The sequence below is a fragment of the Dendrobates tinctorius genome, unplaced genomic scaffold (assembly GCF_039654945.1).
Source record: "Dendrobates tinctorius isolate UK_male_01 unplaced genomic scaffold, ASM3965494v1 ptg000209l, whole genome shotgun sequence".
Classification (NCBI taxonomy): domain Eukaryota; kingdom Metazoa; phylum Chordata; class Amphibia; order Anura; family Dendrobatidae; genus Dendrobates; species Dendrobates tinctorius.
In genome coordinates this window covers 11,368,578-11,390,573 of record NW_027361876.1, presented here as the reverse complement: position 1 = coordinate 11,390,573, position 21,996 = coordinate 11,368,578, and the positions used below count along the sequence as shown (strand labels likewise).

At 46.1% G+C, this 21,996-nt stretch overlaps 1 long non-coding RNA gene across 1 annotated transcript; it reads left to right on the top strand.

The window, feature by feature from the left end:
- Positions 1-10,653: 10,653 nt before the first annotated feature.
- LOC141058080 (uncharacterized) lies at positions 10,654-11,916 on the top strand. The gene is made up of 3 exons (XR_012222094.1): positions 10,654-10,768; positions 10,850-11,229; positions 11,349-11,916. It is a non-coding gene; the product is annotated as an uncharacterized lncRNA (long non-coding RNA).
- The last annotated feature ends 10,080 nt before the right edge of the window (positions 11,917-21,996 follow it).

Sequence of the window (21,996 nt, the reverse complement as noted above, 5' to 3'; positions counted from 1 at the left end):
AGTGAGGAAAAGAAGTGCTCAACTCTGGCTTTACTAGCAGAGGGATACAGTGAGCGTCATGTAACCTCCATCCTTAAAATTTCTAAGACGACAGTTCATTACAACAAGGTTGAGCAGCAGACATTGGGGACAACAAAGCTACAGCCCAGCAGAGGGCAAAAACAACTCTCCACTGACCGGGATGAACGTCATCTTATTCAAATGTCACTCAGCAACTGCAGGATGACATTAAGTGACCTACAAAAGGAATGGAAAATGGCAGCTGGGGTGAAGTGCATGGCAAGAACAGCTCGTAACAGGCTCCTAAAGGCAGGGCTCAAGTCATGTAAAGCTAGAAAAAAGCATTTTATCAATGAGAAGCAAACGAGAGCCAGGCTGAAGTTTGCCAAAGACCATAAGTATTAGACCATAGAGGACTGGAGTAAGGTAATCTTCTCTGATGAGTCTAATTTTTAGCTTTCCCCAACAACTGGTCGTTGAATGGTTAGACAGAGACTTGGAGAGGTGTGCAAGCCACAGTGTCTTGCACCTACTGTAAAATTTGGTGGCGGAACGGTGATGAGCTGGGGATGCTGTCATGCAGATAACAGCGTGGTAAACAATGGATGTTTGGGCCCCCATTCATCTGAAATGGGTACGGGTTCGGATACTGTTTTGGTAGCTGAACCAAACTTTTTTTTAACTGTTCAGCCGGACCCGAACATCAAAGGGTTCGCACATCACTATTTATAATGTCATTGCTGTAATGTTATGCTATATGCACACAGCATATTTTAGTGTATCTGCCGAGATTTCTAAGACACTCTTCAGGAAAACTTTGGCAATGTTTTTCCTTAATCATCTTTTTTGGCATCTTCCCATAATTTTATTTGTAAAAACTGAAGATTTTGCGACAAGTTAAGGAGTGGACAGGGCATGTGTCAAGGGAGATGCTGAAGCCAAGGTGACAGATCATGACAGAACGCCAGAGGCAGAGGGTTGTGGCACGCCTGGAAGCAGAACATAGGCAGTGCAAGACAAGTCCCAGAATCCAGACAATGCCGGTCAACAACCAAAATTTGAACCACGCCAAGCAAAACCGGAAGCCCAGATTACACCAGTCAAGGCCCGAAAATGAGACCTGCGATGGTCAAGACCTGAAGTCCCGACTACACCAGTCAAGAATCAAGGCCCAGACCTCATCTCACCAAGTATTAGAGACATCTTCCTTAGGTCAAGGAGACTCCGCTCAGGGGTAGACTCCTGCCATAGTGAAAGAGAACATACAGTACAGGGGTTGGTTTGGGCTAGTACAACTGACAGGGCAGGGACCAGTTGAAGTGAAGGTGGTCCAGCAAGCCTTATTAGACTTTGTCAGGAGGACTTGGGGGCCTAACAGGAATAACCAGAGGACTCCGCCAGGGCCTTTACTAGAAGAAGAGATAGTACAGTGACATTTATGGTACCAGGATTATCACCCCTGTCAGAAGTTTTGAGAACATATAATAAGAGAGGGTTATAACAGTTAAGTGAACCTGAGGATTCATTGTATATTTCATATTGTATATTTCATGCTGTAATTACCCTGTTTTGCATTATTACTGATGCTATAGTTACTGCAATTTCCTGTCACATCTGGGAAATTAATAGTTTCATTGGTAACTTCCGCTTTGTGATTGTCTGCGCGTTGCATCCGGTCACCTGCTTACAAATGCACACCTCCTCTTCTTCCTATTTCCATGTAAGTGCATAGCATTAATCATATAATTTTATTTTAATCGGCTCCTAATAGTTCTTTTCATAGATCTTCACATGTATCATAGAAAGAAACCTTGGCTTATTATTGGAGCAGCTGCTGTTATAGCGGCCATTATCTTTATTCTGAACAATAACAGAAATTAAGGGATGAACATGCACTGTGACTCATAGTCAGCCTGCTGCTACAACCGCGACTGCCAATGGCATCATGCTTTTAATGGCACAGCTTGAAAAAATAGTAATTTTCTTTTTATTTCATGCATGCCACAATATACAGTATGTTATTACTAGGAGCAATAGAGTGTCCTATTTTCCAGTTTATATGACATTCCATGCACTATACAATTTAATCCCATGGCTAAGTCTCGTTTTTATTGCTTTTTCATTTACAAAGATGATATTTCATAGTGACATCACAATCACAAATCATGTAAGCCACAGACAGTCCTAGCCCAAAGTGTTGGCACCCTTGAAATTGTTCAAGAAAATGAAGTCTTTCTCCTAGAAAATTTGTGCAATTGCACATGTTATGTTATGCACATGTTTACTTCATTTGTGTGTATCGGAACAACACAAAACAGAAAAAAAGGCAAATTGGATAAAATCTCACACAAAACTACAAAAATGGACCCGACATACTGTAATTGTTGGCACCTTTCCAAAATTGTGCATAAACAACTTTGTTTCAAGCATGTGATGTTCGTTGAAAACCACTTGTGACAAGTCACAGATGTGGGCAATATGAAAATCACTCCTGAAACCAGATAAAAAGGGGAGAAGATGACACAATCTTTGCATTGAGTGTCTGTGTGTGTACCACACTGAGTACTGAGAATAAAAAGAGGAGAAGAGAACTGTCTGAGGACTTGAGAATCAAAACTGATGAAAAATATCAACAATCTCAAGGTTACAAGTCCATCTCCAGAGAGCTTGATGTTTCTTTGTACATGATTCAAAGCATACTCAAGACTTTTGTAACCCATTGCACTGTAGATAATCTCCCTGGATATGGACAGCAGAGAAAAATTGATAAAAGGTTGCAACTCAGGATAGTCCGAATGGTGGATAAGCAGCCCCAATCAAGTTAAAAAGAAATTCATGCTGTTCTGCAGGCTCAGGGTGCATCAGTGTCATTGCGGACAGCTATCTATCGACAATTGAATGAAATGAAAAGCTATGGCAGGAAACCTAGGAAGACCCCACTGCTGACACAGAGACATGAAAAAGGTAGACTGCAGTTTGCCAAAAAGTATGTGAGTAAGCCAAAATCCTTCTATGAAAGCATCTTGTTTATAGATGAAACCAAAATAGAGCTTTTTGGTAAAGAACATAATTCTAATGTTTACTGAAAACAAAATGAGGCTTAAAAAGAAAGACACAGTACCTAGAGTCGAATATGGTGGAGGTTCAGAGATGTTTTGGGGTCATTTTCCTGCCTCTTGACTCAAGAAATCTGAAGATTAACAAAGGAGTTTGGGTCGTAGTGAAATGTTCAGTGTCAGTGACATAGAGTTTGGGTCCTAAGTCAAAGGTCTTCCAGCAGGACAATGACCCCAAGCATACTTCAAGAACCTCCCAGAAATGGGTGGAAACAAAGCGCTGGAGATTTCTGAAGTGGCCAGGAATGAGTCCGCAGTGTGCAGTTTTAGTACCCCTACCTATGTTGGCTGTTTAACCCCTTAGATATCAATGTGAACCATGAAAGCTTGATCTAAAAATTTAATAGAGGGAGAGGGCTCCATATTTAATCCTGTAGACACCATGTATTGCTGTTCTCGATAGTGGTTATGGTAACATATGGCTAGGGAAGCCTTTTACCCCACTGGAACACGCATCAGGGACAAAATCCTGAGTTGAAATTATCTTAGAGTAAAGCTGGCACACCTTACCTAATCACACTACGCTACTTCTATCCCCGCTTGGTCTCTGATTGAGATGTGGGTACTGACTCTTAGGAGTTAGCATGTCAATTCAATCCCCACGTGATCCCCAATCTATAAGACACGGCAAGTCTCCCTAGGGAGTCGGCGTGCTAGATCAGCGTGATTCTCTCCCTCGGAGTACATGTTAATTGGGTGGCTGTGTTTTTACTCATTCAGCTGCTCTATCTCCTACAGCATACCCGGCTTAGCGACGGAGCTGTAGTGCTGACGATCCCCACAGTGAATACTGGAGAGGTTCAGATCAGGGATGATCGGCACAGTTGTCATTCAATTTGACCGTGTCTTTAGCAGATCTATAATTTAACATGCATTACCCTAACCTACATTGCCTGTCAGACACAACAATCAGATTTAAGTTTAATCTGGGGGTACAGTTTATTACAAGGATTTCATACGCTATAAGCTTTGTTTAAAATATGCAAGGCTATAATATTGTATAAGGATTATATCATGATCCATGTTGGATAAGGACTGATATAAAGCACAGGTAACCTTTTTTTTTTCCTAAGCTGTGCTTAAAGGTTTGGTTTTTGCCCTCGGTGGCCATTAGGATTATTGCACTGTGGTGTTGTTTGTTCTAAGTTTGCCCCCGGAGGTGGTGAGCGTCATTGCACTCTGGTTTTTTAGTTAAGTGCACATGATTAGAATGCAGGTGTGATTGCTGGCTCTGCTATAAAAGAGTCACAGGTGTTGCAATCAGTGTTGGTGATAGTGTTCATTTCAACCATCCTTGGTGGAGGAAGGAGCTGGAGAGCGTTCCTCACAGCACTGACAGAGCCTGGTGTGAAAGGAGTCATAGGGGATTTCCTTAGCTCTAACAGAGCTTGGAGGCAGCGATTCAGGAGGAGAGCTGCATGCTGGTGGTGGACTCTGTTGCCAGGAGCAAGTGCAACAGAGTAAAGCTAAGTGGTGTTTCCCTGTTTGTGTTTTTCCTTAGTGTATTAGTGCAGCGGTGGGGCCAGTGCCTGTGCCACCCAGCTCCCTAGCAAGGGATAGGTGTAGGGTGTGCTAGGGCGACAGGTTCGTGATCGGCGCCCGGTGTGGAACCGGCATAGGGATCGTTAGGAGCGTTAGGGACACTGACTCGGGAGTGCAGAAGGTCTCCACGTCCCCTGTCCCTATTGCAGGGCCCACCGTTGTAACTGTTTCCCTACCCCTTGTCTTGTTGTTTTAGTTACCGGCCTGCAAGCCATGTCACACAGGACAATATCACGTGTCGCGTCTTGTTACCGGCCTGCTGGTCGCGTCACACAGGACGGGTTCACGTGACAGATTAAGACACATGGTGTGATAGTATAATACAAACGGTTTTAACTAGAGTTGAGCGATACCGTCCGATACTTCAAAGTATCGGATCGGAATGGATCGGCCGATCTTAAAAAAAAAAAAAAAGTATCGGTATCGCCGATTCCGATACCGGAAGTCCCATTCAAGTCTATGGGACTTCCGGTATCGGAATAAGAAAAACCCTATTTTTGCCTTGTACAGCCTCTCTGGGGTCTGTACGGGCCTTTCGGGGGGCTGTGCCGGCCTGCCTGGGGGTCTGTGCAGGCTCCGGTAGTCTGTGCCGGCCTGCCGGGGGGCTGTGCCGGCCTGCCGGTGGTCTGTGCAGTCTCCGGTGGGCTGTGCCGGCCTGCCGGGGGGCTGTGCCAGCCTGCCGGTGGTCTGTGCAGGCTCCGGGGGGCTGTGCCGGCCTGCCGGGGGGCTGTGCAGGCTTCGGGGGTCTGTGCAGGCATCGTCCGATGGGACTACAAGTCCCATCGGGCGATGCCTGCTACCATGACAGTGATTGACACATTAGCCAATGATGGGACAGTAGTAGTCCCATCATCCGGCTAATGTGTTGAATGTAAAAAAAAAAAAAAAAAAAAAATTACGTGCTACATACATGCTACATACATACAACATGCATACTACATATATACTACATGTAACATACATACTACATATATACTACATGCATACTACATGCATGCTACATACATGCTACATTCATACTACATATATACTACATGCATGCAACATACATACTACATATATACTACATGCATGCAACATACATACTACATATATACTACATGCATGCAACATACATACTACATATATACTACATGCATGCAGCATACATACTACATATATACTACATGCATGCAACATACATACTACATATATACTACATGCATGCAACATGCATACTACATATATACTACATGTAACATACATACTACATATATACTACATGCATACTACATACATGCTACATATATACTACATGCATGCTACATGCATGCTACATACATACTACATGCATGCTACATACATACTACATGCATGCTACATACATACTACATGCATGCTACATACATACTACATGCATGCTACATACATACTACATGCATGCTACATACATACTACATGCATGATACATACATACTACATGCATGCTACATACATACTACATGCTACATACATACTACATGCATGCTACATACATACTACATACTACATGCTACATACATGCTACATACAATACATTCATACAATACATACATAGACATACAGTACATATAACATAGAGTAACATACTTACCAATACTTGTCACATTGTTCCCCGAAGCCATTGTCTTTTACGGAATAAATATTAACATAACAAACCACAAAAATACTCACCCATGATCCGAAGCATTCCACGAGTGTGTCCCACGACGATCTTGGGTAGAGAACTGCAGCATCAGCTGATGCTGCCGCTCTCTACGGGCTGCAGGAATCCAATGACGGAAGGTAGGTATCCTTCCGCACTGTATTCCTCCGCCACTTAAAAAAAAAAGTCCCTAGTCTCACTTTATGCCATTGCTGCGTGGGAAATTCCCACACGGAGGAAGAATGGAGGATGTAGGCTGCCTTTTGCAGCCCTCCTCAACGCTAGTCTGAAACCAGCCTTAGGGTGTTTTCTGAGCTTCCTCCAGGTGTCTCCTGTTCGGACAATTACCTGGCTATTTAGTAAGCTCTCTGCCTTGGACTAGTGCCAGTTGTAGCTTCTTTCTCACTGCTGTATATTTGCCTGGTTTCACTGTGCTCAGTGCTCTGATTTACTGCTGCCTGACCTAGGACCGGACCATGCCCTGATCATCCGTTTGCCTCGACCCTTTACTTGATCTGCTATCTTCCTAGTATTTTGACTCCTGCAATGTGACCTGACTATTCTTTTGTATCACCCCTCTGTCTATATCAAAATGTATCCTCCTGGCTTTTGATCTTGAACCTTGTGGATTACCCTACCTCCTAGCTTGTCCGTGAGTAGTGACTATCATCACAGTTACTTACAAATAATGTTTGAGAATGTGGTCCCAGCTCTCTTCGGGTCATTGACCAGGTCTTCTCGTGTAGTTCAGGACTGATTCCTGACCTTTCTCATCCTTACACCACTGGGCGAGATCTTGCATGTAGCCTCAGAACGAGGAAGATTGACAGAAATCTTGTGTTAGGTACTTCCATTTTCAAATAATTGTGCCAACAGTTGTTGCTTTTTCACGAAGCTACTTGCCTATTGTCCTGTAGCCCATCCCATCCTTTTGCAGGTCAACAATTTTGTCCCTGGATCCTCAGAAAGCTCTTTGGTCTTGACCATAGTGGAGAGGTTGGAGTGTGATTGATTGAGTGTGTGGACAGGTGTCTTTTAAACAGGGAAGGAGTTCCAACAGGTGCAATTAATACAGTTATGAAGTGCACAGTAGGAAGGCTTCTTAATGAAAAACTAACAGATCTGTGAGAGCCAGAATTCTCCCTGGTTGGTAGGTGATCAAATACTTATTTCATGCAATAAAATGCAATGTAATTATTTAAAAATCATACAATGTGATTTTCTGTTTTTTATTTATAGATTCTGTCTCTCACATTTGAAGTGTACCTATGATAAAAATTACTGACCTCTATATTCGTTGTAGGTGGGAAAACTTGCAAAATCGGCAGTGTATCAACTACCTATTTTCTCAACTGTATATTGCATGACTGGAGTAAAAAAAAAAACTATTCTTGAAGTGCTATTTATTCGATCATTTTGCCTCCCAAAAATCCATATACTGTAATTTCATATTTACCTCTTGGGTTTCCATCTAAATCCCTAAAAAATGCAGGGGGAAACCCACGACAAAGATATTCACTATAATATTCACTATACTGAGGCAGATGGGGTAACATTAGACTTTGGCTGGTGTTTTAGCAGCATTTGCCTTTTGAGGTGTCTTTTTTGGCATACAAAAGTGTGGTCAACCATAGTTGTGTGCATGCCGAAAAAGACAGGACATTGCTGGAAGAGAGGTCAAATGGAGACAAAAGTGATTTCATCTTCCCCCATTACAGTGAATGGTACCATGGGGGTTTCTCTGGAATCTTATTTTTGGGGATTTATACAGAAAACCATGACAACAGTGTTTAGTATAGAGAATAGGATAAATGTGAAGCTAGCCTTAAAAGCAAATGTTATGTACCTCAAAATGCTAAAATGAAAATGTCAACTCATTCCACAAAAAACAGGTGGCCACTCGAGTCTGTCTCTATGAATAGAAAAATAATAGATTTCACATTATGGATAGCTCCAAGGGTTTAGATACGCGACAATAGCTTCCACCATCAAGATGACATCTATTGAAATCAGTGCTCCCAAATCTAAATGACCCTCTCACTTCTGAGTCTCACAGTTTTCCTAAAACGTATTTAGCGTCCATATGTATGGCATTTCTGTAAAGGGAATCATCTATTTAACGATTTACAGAGTGTATGTCTCCAGAAAAAAGGCATATCTAGGGGGGCAAGGTGGAACATATTCATCGGGTGTATCCGACAGAAGATCAAAGTTGGGCCCCCTGATGCGGCGGTCCGAAATGTTTCTACAGCGACTGCATTTTGCCAACCCCTGGACTGGGAATCGGATGTTTTCTGAGCTGGCTGTCAGACGCGAGCACAATTGAAGCCCTAACCACTAGGTCAGGGCAACATCAGCAGCATGATCAGGTCATGTGATCTTGCTGCTGGCAATCACTCGCTTGCGTCACAGAGGCGCAAACATTATTGGTGAAAATGCTTTTGTGAAGCTGAAGACATCGAAGATTTATTGTAACGGGAATGCAAAAGATTTGAGGACACAGTTTGGGTAGCAAGAAAGGGATGTGTGTGGACACAATATGGGGAGTGGGAGAAAATTGAGTACACAGTATGAGAAGCAAGTGGTGAAGATGGGGGCATGTATGAGGGGGGATGGGTGCAGACAGAGTGTGGTGGAATGTCTCTCTTCCTATAAATATAGCACCAAAACAGAGACTTCCAGAACCACAATTGTTACTCTCGGACAGTTCATTTTTCAATAAAAGCTATGCACAACTGGATAAATGAAGATGCACTATATTAATAGGAATAAAAGTGCATTTTGCACTTTATTACATGTATAATATGTATCCCATCTGTAAGACCCATTAAACAGAATTTACTGTATAGCTACTGGTGAACGAACAGTGCTTTTGGAACGAATAACAAACATCAGCAGATGGATTCAACAATACCAGAGCTCTTGTATGCCAGTAAAATGCCGTTCAGTCATGGGTTATTGCTTCCCTACGCAACCTGTTGTGTCATTTCTAACGGTACATCATGACAAAAAATCTGAACCATAGCCACTAGAAGAAGAAATGATTAAAACTGAATAACAACACACTGCACAGACACCCATCTGTTCTTTACTAATGCATACAAATATATTCAAATGCATTATTACATTTCTGCAAATTCATGGTTTTTACAATTAGATATGCTTTTTGTTAAAAGTTGAATTTATATTGCCTATTTAATTGCCTTTATCTCCAACATATATACAATTTAGAACACTTTAATATGTTATAGTATAGTGTAGTTTAGTTTACAACACAAATATTTTTTTTTCAAATAGAAGGCTCAAATGAGCAGATATTGCAGATATGGCCATGTAAGAAAGCCATCTCAATTACATAAGTTGATACTTGATGACATTACCACACACATTGGTAATTTGATATACTGCTGACTTTGCAAGTTTTCCCACCTACAAAGAATGGAGAGATCTGTAATTTTAATCATAGGTACACTTCCACTGTGACAGACAGAATATTAAAAAAAAATTCAGGAAATCATTGTATGATCTATAAAAATAAATGCGCTAAGCAGCTTCCAGGTTGTAAAAACTTCCGTCCAGTTGTAACTGGTGACGTCACAGCACTCCTCTTGCCATGTTAACCCTCAACACACCACTCCTCCTCAACACACACTCCTCTCACCTTCCACCATCTCCACTCACGTCCACTCACTCTTTCACTCCACATACGACCCTTTCTCTCACTCCGTCTCTCATACACATTGCGTCATCGCCGCTGCTCCACAATCCCCAACATCTTCTTCCACCGGCGCCATCCTGGATCCAGATGTTGTCCACGCCGGCGACATGTTCTTGCGGCGACGCCATCTTGAGTATAGTGAAATCCTGCGATACTCAAGATGGCGTCGCTGCAAGAACATGTCGCTGGCGTGGACGACGTCGGGATCCAAAATGGCGTCGGCGAAATCTCGTGAGGAGCCCGCGGTGGATGCCGTGTCATTGCCCTACATGCTGCATACTGACCGGACCGACTCTGCAAAGCTTTGCCTTTTGTCCCTACTCCCGGGGGGACCACTTACCTTTTGGCTCTCCCTCTTTTGAGCCTTATGCAAATGACAGCAGTACAATACATAGTACTGTGATGAAGGTCAATGTGACCGAAACGTCTATACTGTATGTACTGTATATTAAAAATCACTTTTTCACTGGAAATCATATATACTGTGTGTGCCAAGTTTCTATATTTCTCAAGTGAAGAACAGACTTCTTCCCAGGGTGAACCGGACAAAGATTATGTAATCATATTTGCTCTACTGATTGGTATGTATTGACTGGCAATATTGCACATGTGTTAAATCATTTAATTTCTTTACAGGTACCTGGCAGTGAAGAAGAGCAGGAGCAGTCCAGTGGAGAAGATTCTTACCAGGGTCGTCGGGTTCATGTGTCTCAGAAAGAAAGACGGGCTGTAAGTATTCCTTCCATCAGAGTTGTAATACAATTTTTTTTCCGTTTTACTTAAAATTCTTTTTTTCTATTTTATCTATAGGTTTCACAATGGGAAGAAGTCACACTGGATATAGACAACAAACAACTAATCCACCTTGACTCGACGGCTCTGGGAAGAAGTGGTAATATCGCTGCTGCCTGGTTGGGACCGTGCCACGCCGCGTGAAAAGAACAGATTTTGATAAGTATTGCAATGTGGTCGGAAACAGCAGTGAACCTGTGAATGGATGTGCATTGTTTTCTAATTTTTTTCCCCTTCACAATGAAGCAAATCAAAATCCAGTGGCACTCAATGAAGGACTTCTTCAACAAGGGCATGAGAGAGGAGGTTCGGGTTAGAAGTGGTTCTGCTGCAAGGTTCTACAAATACAAGTACCACCAGGACCTTGCCTTTCTGAGGCCTGCACTTGACCAGTGAACGTAAGTATAGAATTTTTTTTTTCTTTTTACTAATGTTTAATTTTTTCCCACACACAGAACCAGGAGCAGCACAACACAACCTTGATTTTGGCACTAATGTTTTTCTCTTTTCCACACAGAACCTGATGCAGCACAACACAACCCGGATCATCCTTGGTTGAAGCAGCCCCTCATCTACCAGTCACTGAACAGATGCAGTCCCAGTCATCCACCAGCGATGGAGCAACCTTGCAGGCTTCACAGGGTGGGGAAGAGGCAGCCGGTCCATCAGTTTTTCCCAGCCCTCTGCTTCTACTTTTGCTGGGTCTTCTCGTCAGTGGCAGAGGGCCGGGGAGAGGTCAGGCATACCCGAGTTTCTGCAAATAAGCTCGGTCTTCCAGGATTAGGTTAGGTTGATTGAACCTACCACCTCTACCCTCACCTACCAATTTGTCACTACCTTCCCTTGTGTCTCTGTCTGTTCCTTCCAGTTTGTCTATCGATTCCCATGATTCCACTTTGTCATCTATCTTCAATGTCTCCATTGCCATCCCTGATCCAATCCTTCAATTTGTTGCCCCTTCTCCTGTAGACCCTTCCCCTATAACCCCTTCCTCATCAACTACCACCCAATTCTCACAGCTCCACACCCCCAAGGTCCTCCCCATTTCACCCTCACGTAAACCACGAAGAAAAAACAAATAACCCCAACCTTAACCATTTTTTTTGTAAAAGTGTTTAAAATAAAAGTTGTAAAAGTGTTGAAAATAAAATTTGCATTTTGTTAGCACTATATCTTGTGGTTTTTTTTATCTTTATGTGCCGCCGCCGACACAAACACACTTTATTTGTGAGGTAAGGTACGACACAAACACACTTTATTTTTGAGGGAAGGTAGTTTATATTTAACTCAGCAAACATTAGGGGTAAGGTAAATTACACTTCATGTACATGGTAACATCACAGATACATTTAAACATAACAGGTATGTGTCACGCCGTGTTCACCTGGGGGCGGGATCTCAGTCCCGACGTCATCTCTTCCGGAGCCGCGGTCACTCCGGGGGTCCCGTCGGGTGCGCACGCGCAGCTCTCGTCCCCGGGTCTCCTCCTACATGTCACGTTTGCGCTTGCGCGCTCCTGTCAGTGCTGTATAGGGCTCGGTCCTCTCTATGGTAATGGAGGACCTGACCCGGAACCTGTAGTGGTCATGTGCTTTCTGGCTAGGTCCTGACCCGGAACCAGTAGTAGTCATGTGCTTTATCAGACGACCTCCCCCTATGGGAGGTGCCTGATTATTGTTGTGCTTCCTGGCTTGGTCTGCCGTGTCCCTGCCTGGCTGTGCGCTGTATTCAGGTCCCCTGCCTTGCACTCTGTTGTGCCTCTTGGCACACGCTCTGAATCTGCACTCTGCTTTGTACTTGGCTGTGCCTCCTGGCACACGCTCTGACCCTGTGCTCTGTCTCGTACTCGGTTGTGCCTCCTGGCACATGCTCTGACCCTGTACTCTGTCTCATACTCGGTTGTCCCTCCTGGCACATGCTCTTACCCTGTACTGTCTCATCCTCAGTTGCGCCTCCTGGCACACACTCTGATTCCATGCTCTGTCTTATACTCAGTTGTGCCTCCTGGCACACACTCTGATTCCGTGCTCTGTCTTATACTCAGTTGTGCCTCCTGGCACATGCTCTGATCCTGTACTCAGTCTCTTACTCTGTTGTGCCTCCTGGCACACGTACCAATCCTGCGCTCTGTCTTATGCTCAGTTGTGCTCTCTGGCACACACCCTGCTCCTGTACTCTGTTACACCTCCTGGCACACCTGCTGCCTGACTCAGTGCTCTGACGTGCTCCTTGCACGCATCCTGCTTCTCTCACACCCGGACGAACGAAGTCTCTGTATACCACGTGTTCCCGTGTCCACGCTTTACACGCTCATGCAGACACACTCACCCACTCGTGTCTCCTGTGAGCCGGCCGCCTGGTGCCAGCAGTCGTGGTGCCTCACCCCCTGGGGCTTGCCCCTGACACTCCCTGTATAGGGGGTGGTCTTCACTAGGTCAGCTCGCCCTGGGAGGGTTGGTGTCACGACCCAGAAGGTCCACTCCAGGATTCGTCACAGTATGTAATGTTTGACATTACAGGTATGTTTTAAACATGACAGATACATTTAACTTAGCAGCTTAAATCATTTCATCTTGCCATGCCACACGTCCATTATCTAAAACAAAGTAAGCGGCAAACTTATCCCTCATTTGGGCAACTTCCACCGTGGTTCTCATAGGGTGAAACTGGTAATCATTCAATGTAAAAGGTTCCTCAGGTTGTAAGCTTGGTCACTCTGTGGGGAAGGTGACTTGACGGACTGACTTGACTGGAGGGAGAAGGGATGGTTTGTGCACTGGAGACGGATGGTAGTAATGACAGAAGGGACCAGCTGGGGATAGATGGAAAAGGGAGTGCAATACCTAGAATTGACCACAAGATGGCAGCAGGGGGGAGCGTAGTTCAGGACTTGACATCAGCTTAGGGCTTAGGAAACCGCTTAGTCATGGGGGGCGGGGAGACAGGAACCCAGGAGGGGATTTCCCAAGGAGGGAGATAAATAGAACAGGAGTGGGTTCCAGAGAGGACTAGTCCCGGGAAGAGCTCAGGAGGAGAAGACTCAGTGGAAAGAACTGACAATGGTGGAGAGCTCGACCAGGGGACTGACAGGAAGACAGTCAGGGGGGTGGCCCCTGACACAAAGAACCGCAGGACAGACGAGGCCCCGGGGGTACCGATTGGATGACGACTTCGGACAGGTGAAGCGCTGGCGGTAGATAGGTCTAGGACAGCCTTAGCGAAAGATCCGCGAGGAACGTCACTACAACAGAAGGAAGATGAAGGTACCCGGGCCTGAATACAGAGAGCTGTAAAGGAACTGCGGTGTATGGCTACGGTCATCAGGAGGACGGCCAATAAACTCGGACCTGTTGCAACTAAAATTTGCCTCCGTCTCGTGTCTGTGTCGTCTGATCGCGTCAAGCAGTGGACCACCCCCAACCTTGGCCGTTACCACATTTGGCGTAGTCGGCAGGATCCGCTGCCGCTAATACTACACCTTCTGCGGCAGGCCTGCGCCAGGAGAACCCAAAAAGGACTTGAGCTGCTCACCTGTGGATTACAAATTTGCTCGCCTGTGGATTACAAATTGGAGACTTGATTCCGGATCTTTGGCTGTCATCAGAACATCTGGGGTGGTACCAGAAGCTGGACAACATGGCTGTGGTACTCCAACGCCAGGAGGAGGCCCAGGCATTTTCGGCTGCTCTGGACGGACTGGGGCCATCTCAACTTCACCCCTGGGGGAAGCGGTGTATATCCGGAGACCACCGCCCCCTTATACTGGACCCGGGAAGATGGGTGGAGAAGCCGACCATCGCTCCACCAAAGGGCGGGAGTGGCCCGGGTGGGAAGACCGGCTGCGGCTGTTTGGCGCCATTCAACTGCTGTACACCGGACGGGATGCGACGTTGCAGCTGCCGTGGTCTTGGACGCCTGGAGTGGCGGTGGCGTCAAGAGGTCGAATCTCGTCGGGAGACCTGCCCCCTGGGAGCCACTGACAGCACCCCAGACATCGGTTGGAGAAGAAGAGCGACTGCGGGCCCTGCTGGAGCAGCCACTGAAGACATCGCCTGGGAGCCTCCCCGCAGGACCGACGGGCCTGGAGGCTAGCCCTGCCGAATGGCGGGGTGAAGATCGGAGGCTGTGGGAGGAGCTGCGGGGTGGCCTGCCGAAGGCCGCGGCACCGGGAAAGGTGAGAGGTCCCCTGGCCCAGCCGGCAGCTCCGCGACCGGCCCCCGCCACGCGGTCTTCCTGCACGGCCTCCTGCTTCCCAGTGAGCCTGGCTGCGGAGGGCTTTGCGGCCTCCGCCGGGCTGAGCGACGCCTCTGCCTGCGTCCCCGAGCCACCCTGCCCGGCAGGGCCACGTCCTGTGTCGCCGGTGCAGAACCCACCTGTGGCCATCCCTGCCACGTTCCACTGAGAGGCGGCAGCCTATCCACCGAAGCCTGCCGCCACTGCGGCTCCGTCTGCGACTCCGGTTGCGGCTTTCCCCACAGCCATGTCTACTTCACTCCTGGAGTCGGCTGCGGCCTGCTTGTCGGGCTCTGTGGCCTACCCACCAGGACCCATGGCGGCTCCTGCCCATCGCCCAGCCCCAGCAGCTGCTGGGCTGCCGGAATCTGTGGCCGCCCCTGCCCTGCTCTCGACCCCGGCCGCGTCCCGCCCACCGGACTCCGCGGCCTACACCGGTCCCTCCGTATGGGTTGCGGAGGTCATAGAGAAGAAGGCCCTAGAGCAGGAGATCTGGAGCCTGCTCCATGAAAAAGGAGAGGCGGGCATGGCGGCTTCCCGATCCACCGGGCGGCTCGTGTATACCAACCTGGAGAAGGGATACGGGTTCGTTTGAGACCTCGCAACCGGCCAAAAGGTATATCTTAATGTGACTTCCATCCGTCACGGCCCGGCTTTGCGGGAGGGGGACTTGGTGTCATGCTATAAAGAGTACTGTCCCCGTAGCTATTATGCGGTAGCCGTGATCGTCGAACCCGAAGTCCACGCGCCCCCGTAAAAAAAGGGACCCGCAAAGACACTCCCAGCATCCTGGGAGCCCCATGGCTGTGGAGCCCCCCTACTATCGGCATAACACCGACTATCAGGAGATGGCCCGGACTACCGGGATTTTGATGCACCGTTGTGCAGGCCTAGAGGACAGTTTCGTGTTCCAGAGAAGGAAAATGTTTTTATGTTTTGTTGTTTATTGTTTTCTCCTGACCTAGCGGGGATGCGGGGGAGAAAGTGCTAATGTTAAAGGAAGGGGGAGTGCTTACATTTTGTTTTTTTAGAATGTTGTGTTTAAAGAAGGAGTTAAAGTTAAAGAAAAAAGAGAAAAGAAAAAAAAAAAAAAGGGGGTTACTCCTGTTGAGTCGCCCTTATTGTTATTAAAGTAAAGGTAACCATATATATGGTATACCAAAAGTTGATTCAATGTGTAATATGTATAAGAGTATGTAACAGGTCCCGGGTACAGGGTATGATAAAAATGCCGACCATGACTTTATAAGTTGAAGGACGATAAGACAGAAGAGAGTGAACCAGACAGTGGTCCGTCAGTCAGGTCCCCGACACCACGGACAACCCAAAAGGATGGGCGGGCACTAGCGATGACCTGGTAGGCGAAAGGCCTCGGTCATGGCGTTCCGTACAGGTGAGGGTAGCAGCAGGGGAGAGTAGTGGAAGGTACACACTGTAGAGTAGTCCAGGTGGACCTCGCCAACCTGAAAGAAGTTGTCACATTGCGTGCGAGCCGGCGAGTAGCAGTAGGCTGCTCGGAGCATGGTGCTCCCGGTTTGGTTCGGCCCCCCGCGTGTGGCGGGTTTGGCCCAACAACCGGTCCAACAACAGACGGTGGACAAGCTTCAGGATGACGTAGGTAAGGAGTACGATTGTCGGGGACAACAATAGACAAAGGAAGGGAGAGTGTTGTGAGTTCATTTTCCCCTTCATTACTGAGGCCCGAGGAACTCCCTCTTCTGGTAAAGAAAGGTAGTGAGCCTGATTATCAAACACCTGAGGCTGATGATGATGACTGGCTGAGTGGAGTTACTGACTGGATATAAGGCTGCCAACGCCCTTCTGCCCTGCGGGTGATTTCTCTGTGGGATCCTTGGAGACCAGTCTGAATTCCTGCTCCTCTAAAGCTAAGTTTGCTGCTCGGCCTTTTGCATTGGTGTTTTGACTTTCTTTTGCTTTGTTTTTCTGGATTTCTGCCATTCCCTGCTGGGGTGTGCTGAATTCCTTTAGCTCTGTCTTCTGAAAATACCTGAGTGCTGATTTAGTTTTTGAAGCCTAGCTGCTTCAGGGCCTTTTTCATATCAGCTTGTTGGCTTATGTCTTTTATAGGGTTTTGGCAGATTGCAGACAGCAGCCTTCCTGTCCTTTCCTATCTAGGTAGTTTTGGGCCCCGTCTTTGCTCAGTCTATCTTTCTTTCTGTGTTAGTGTTTTCATCTTGCTTCACCGTCATTAAATGTTGGGGGCTGCCTATTGCTTTGGGGTCTGCTCTGGGGCAGTTTAGATTTCACCTTTCTTTCTTTAGGCCTATTTAATTCTCCGGCTGTGATCGAGGGGTCTAGGGCATAATAGGAACCCCCCGCGGCTACTGCTAGTTGTGTTGATAGGTTCAGGGGTCTGCAATCTGATAGTTGCCAACTTCTCTGGTTTTCTGGACTTAGCTTGTATTTCTGTTTTTGCCTCCTACGGTGACTCATTCATAACAGAATCACCCGCCATACCGCAGATCCTAGGGTACTCAATAGCAGGAAAGAATTGTAAAAAAAAAAAAAAAAAAAAAAAAAGTGTGTATATTTTTTCCTCTATATCTCTGAGGCCGTAGGGGGAATTTTTTTTTCTCTCAATGGAGATAAAGCAATTGTCTGATCGTGTGGAGCAGCTCGCTGCGGAAGTGCGGGGAATTTCTGCCTACCTTGCTCATTCACATGCTGCTGAACCAAAGATTCCTACACCTGATGTATTTTTTGGGGATCGGTCTAAATTTTTGAATTTCAAAAATAATTGTAAATTATTTTTTGCCTTGAAGCCTAACTCGTCAGGGAGCTCCACGCAGCAGGTTAAAATTGTCATCTCTTTGCTGCGTGGCGATCCCCAGGATTGGGCGTTTTCTTTGAAACCAGATGATCCTATTCTGACTAATGTGAACGCATTTTTTCAGGCCTTGGGGTTGTTGTATGACGAACCTAATGCCATTGATCAGGCTGAAAAGACCCTGCTGGCATTGAACCAGGGTCGTGATTCTGCAGAATTGTACTGTCAAATTCCTAAAGTGGGCAGTACTTACTACCTGGAATGATAATGCCTTGGCTGCTCTCTTTCGGAAGGGGTTGTCAGAAGCTGTAAAAGATACTATGGTGGGATTTCCTGTTCCCTCTGGTCTTGACGATTCTATGTCATTAGCCATTCAGGTTGATCGGCGTTTGCGCGAACGCAAAGCTGCACGAGAGGTGTTGCCACCTGTTGAACAAATGTCTGAACCTATGCAATGTGATAGAGTTTTTTCCAGAGAGCAGCGTCAGGAGTTCAGAAGGCGTAATAAGTTGTGTTTTTTCTGTGGAGATGCCTCGCATATTATTTCTGTCTGTCCTAAACGAGAGAAACGCTTTGCACACACATTTTCTGTTGGGGATGTTCAACCTAAGTTTCTTCTGGCTATTACTCTGATCTGCTCCCTGTCCACATTTTCCGCCAAGGCTTTTGTGGATTCGGGAGCAGCCCTAAAACCTAATGGACTTGGATTTTGCAAAACGTTGTGGATTTCCGATGACACCTCTGCAGACGCCTATCCCTTTGAGGGGGATTGATGCTACTCCTTTGGCTAAAAATAAACCTCAGTTTTGGACCCAGGTGGTAATGCCGGTCCCTACAGACCATCAAGAAAATTGCAGATTTTTGGTGTTGCATAATCTGCATGATACTATTGTTCTGGGGTTTCCCTGGTTACAAACTCATAATCCAGTTTTGGATTGGAAATCTGTGTCTGTGGTGAGTTGGGGTTGTCGGTGTGCCTTTAGTGAGGCTCCGGTGTTTTCCACCTCTCCTCAGACGCATGATGTTCCTGATTATTTGGCGGACTTTTATGATGTATTTAGTGAGAATGAGTCTGCGTCTCTGCCTCCTCATAGGAGTTATGACTGTGCAATTGAACTGAGCCCGGGGTGTAAATTTCCCAAGGGTCGGCTCTTCAATTTATCTGTACCCGAGCACGAGGCTATGCGACCCTATATTAAGGAGGCGTTGGAGAAGGGTCATATTAGACCATCCTCGTCACCCTTAGGTGCGGTTTTTTTTTTGTAGCCAAAAAGGATGGATCATTAAGACCTTGTATTGATTATCGTGCCCTCAACAAAATTACTGTTAAATATCAGTATCCGTTACCCCTGATTTCTGATCTATTCTCCAGAGTTAAAGGTGCTTGCTGGTTTACCAAGCTTGACCTCAGGGGGGCGTATAATCTTATTCGCATTAAGCATGGGGATGAATGGAAGACGGCGTTTAATACTCCGGAGGGACATTTTGAGTACCTGGTGATGCCTTGGGCTCACTAATGCCCCTTCTGTCTTCCAGTGCTTCATGAATGATATTTTCCGAGATTTTGTCGATAAATTTTTGATTATCTATCTGGATGATATTTTGATCTTCTCCAAGAATTGGGATTCTCATGTGGAACATATTCGGACTGTGTTCCGGATGTTGAGGGAGAAATCCCTGTATGTCAAAGGATCTAAATGCCTTTTTGGAGTACAGAGAATTTATTTTTTGGGATTTATTTTGTCCCCATCAACTATTGAAATGGACCCGGCCAAGGTACAGGCCATTTACGATTGGGTTCAGCCCACTTCTTTGAAGGCCCTCCAGAAGTTTTTGGGTTTTGCTAATTTTTATCGGAAATTTATAGCAAAATTTTCTAGTATTGCCAAGCCATTGACTGATTTGACTAAGAAGGGTGCTGATGTGTTAAATTGGTCTCCGGAGGCTGTTTCTTCCTTTCAGGAGCTGAAGCGAAGATTCACCTCCGCCCCGGTTTTGCGGCAACCTGATGTCTCACTTCCATTCCAGGTAGAGGTGGATGCTTCTGAGATTGGTGCAGGAGCTGTTTTGTCCCAAAAGGATCCTGTAACATCTAAAATGAATCCCTGTGCATTCTTTTCCCGAAAGTTCTCTCCATCTGAACGTAACTATGATGTGGGGAATAGGGAACTGTTGGCCATGAAATGGGCATTTGAGGAGTGGAGACATTGGTTGGAGGGAGCTAAGCATCAAGTTGTGGTCCTCACTGACCACAAGAATTTGATTTACCTAGAGTCGGCTAAGCGCTTGAACCCTAGACAGGCTAGGTGGGCCTTGTTTTTTACACGTTTTGATTTTGTGGTTTCTTTTCTTCCTGGAACGAAGAATGTCAAGGCAGATGCCCTCTCTAGGAGCTTCTTTGCTGATTCTCCTGTGGTGACCAAGCCTGCTACCATCTTAGGCGAAGGGGTAGTTCTTTCTGCCATCTCGCCCGATTTGAGACGTGCTCTGGAAGAGTTCCAGGAGAACAAACCTGAGTGTTGTCCCAGTGGAAAGTTGTATGTTCCTGACCAGTGGAAGAAGAGAGTGATGTCTGAAGTTCATTGCTCTGCTTTGGCTGGTCATCCAGGTATTTTTGGTACTAGAGATCTGGTGAGTCAGTTTTTTTGGAGGCCCTCCTTGTCTCGTGATGTCAGGAATTTTGTGCAGTCCTGTGGGACGTGCTCCCGGTCTAAATCGTGTTCTCGCTCTAGTGGGTTGTTGATGCCTTTGCCTGTCCCCAAGAGGCCATGGACCCATATTTCAATGGATTTCATCTCTGATATGCCGGTCTCTCAAAGGATGACTGTTATTTGGGTGATTTGTGATAGGTTCTCTAAGATGGTTCATCTTGTACCACTCCCTAAGTTGCCGTCTTCCTCTGAGTTGGTGCCCCTGTTTTTACAACAGGTGGTTCGTTTGCACGGGATTCCTGAGAACATTGTATCTGACAGAGGAGTCCAGTTTGTGTCTAGATTTTGGAGAACTTTCTGTTCCAGGCTGGGAATTCAGTTGTCCTTCTCCTCTGCTTTTCACCCTCAGACCAATGGGCAGACAGAGAGAACAAACCAGACCTTGGAGTCATATTTGAGATGTTTTATTTCTGCTGATCAGGATGATTGGGTTTCATTTTTGCCCTTGGCCAAATTTGCTTTAAATAATAGCTAGTTCTGCCACTTTGATGTCACCTTTTTTTTGTAACTTTGGGTTTCATCCTCGATTTTCTTCAGGGCAGGTGGAGCCCTCTGCCTGCCCAGGTGTTGACACTATGGTGGAGAGAATGCACCAGATCTGGGACCAAGTGGTGGATAAGTTATCTCTCTCCCAGGAAAAGGCCCAGCGGTTTTCCAACCGACATAAGACCATTGGTCCCCAGTTTAAGGTTGGTGATATGGTGTGGTTATCATCAAAAAATATTGCTATGAAGGTGGCTTCTCCTAAGTTTAAGCCTAGATTTATTGGACCTTACAAGATTGTGGAGATTATTAATCCGGTCTCTTTTCATTTGGCTCTTCCTGTCACAGTTAAAATCCATAATGTGTTCCATAAATCTTTGTTGAAGAGGTTTGTTGAACCTGTTCCGGGGGTGGCACCTCCAGACCCTGTATTGGTTGAAGGTAACATGGAATATGAGGTAGAGAAAGTACTGGATTCCCGTCTGGCTAGACGGAGACTCCAGTATTTGGTTAAGTGGAAGGGTTATGGTCAGGAGGATAATTCCTGGGTCTCTGCGTCTGATATTCATGCCAAAAGATTGGTGCATGCCTTTCATCGGGCTCACCCTGATCGCCCTGGTGGCGTAGTTGAGGGTTTGGTGACTCAAGGGGGAGGTACTGTTGTGAGTTCATTTTCCCCTTCATTACTGAGGCCCGAGGAACTCCCTCTTCTGGTAAAGAAATGTAGTGAGCCTGATTATCAAACACCTGAGGCTGATGATGATGACTGGCTGAGTGGAGTTACTGACTGGATATAAGGCTGCCGACGCCCTTCTGCCCTGCGGGAGATTTCTCTGTGGGATCCTTGGAGACCAGTCTGAATTCCTGCTCCTCTAAAGCTAAGTTTGCTGTTCGGCCTTTTGCATTGGTGTTTTGACTTTCTTTTGCTTTGTTTTTCTGGATTTCTGCCA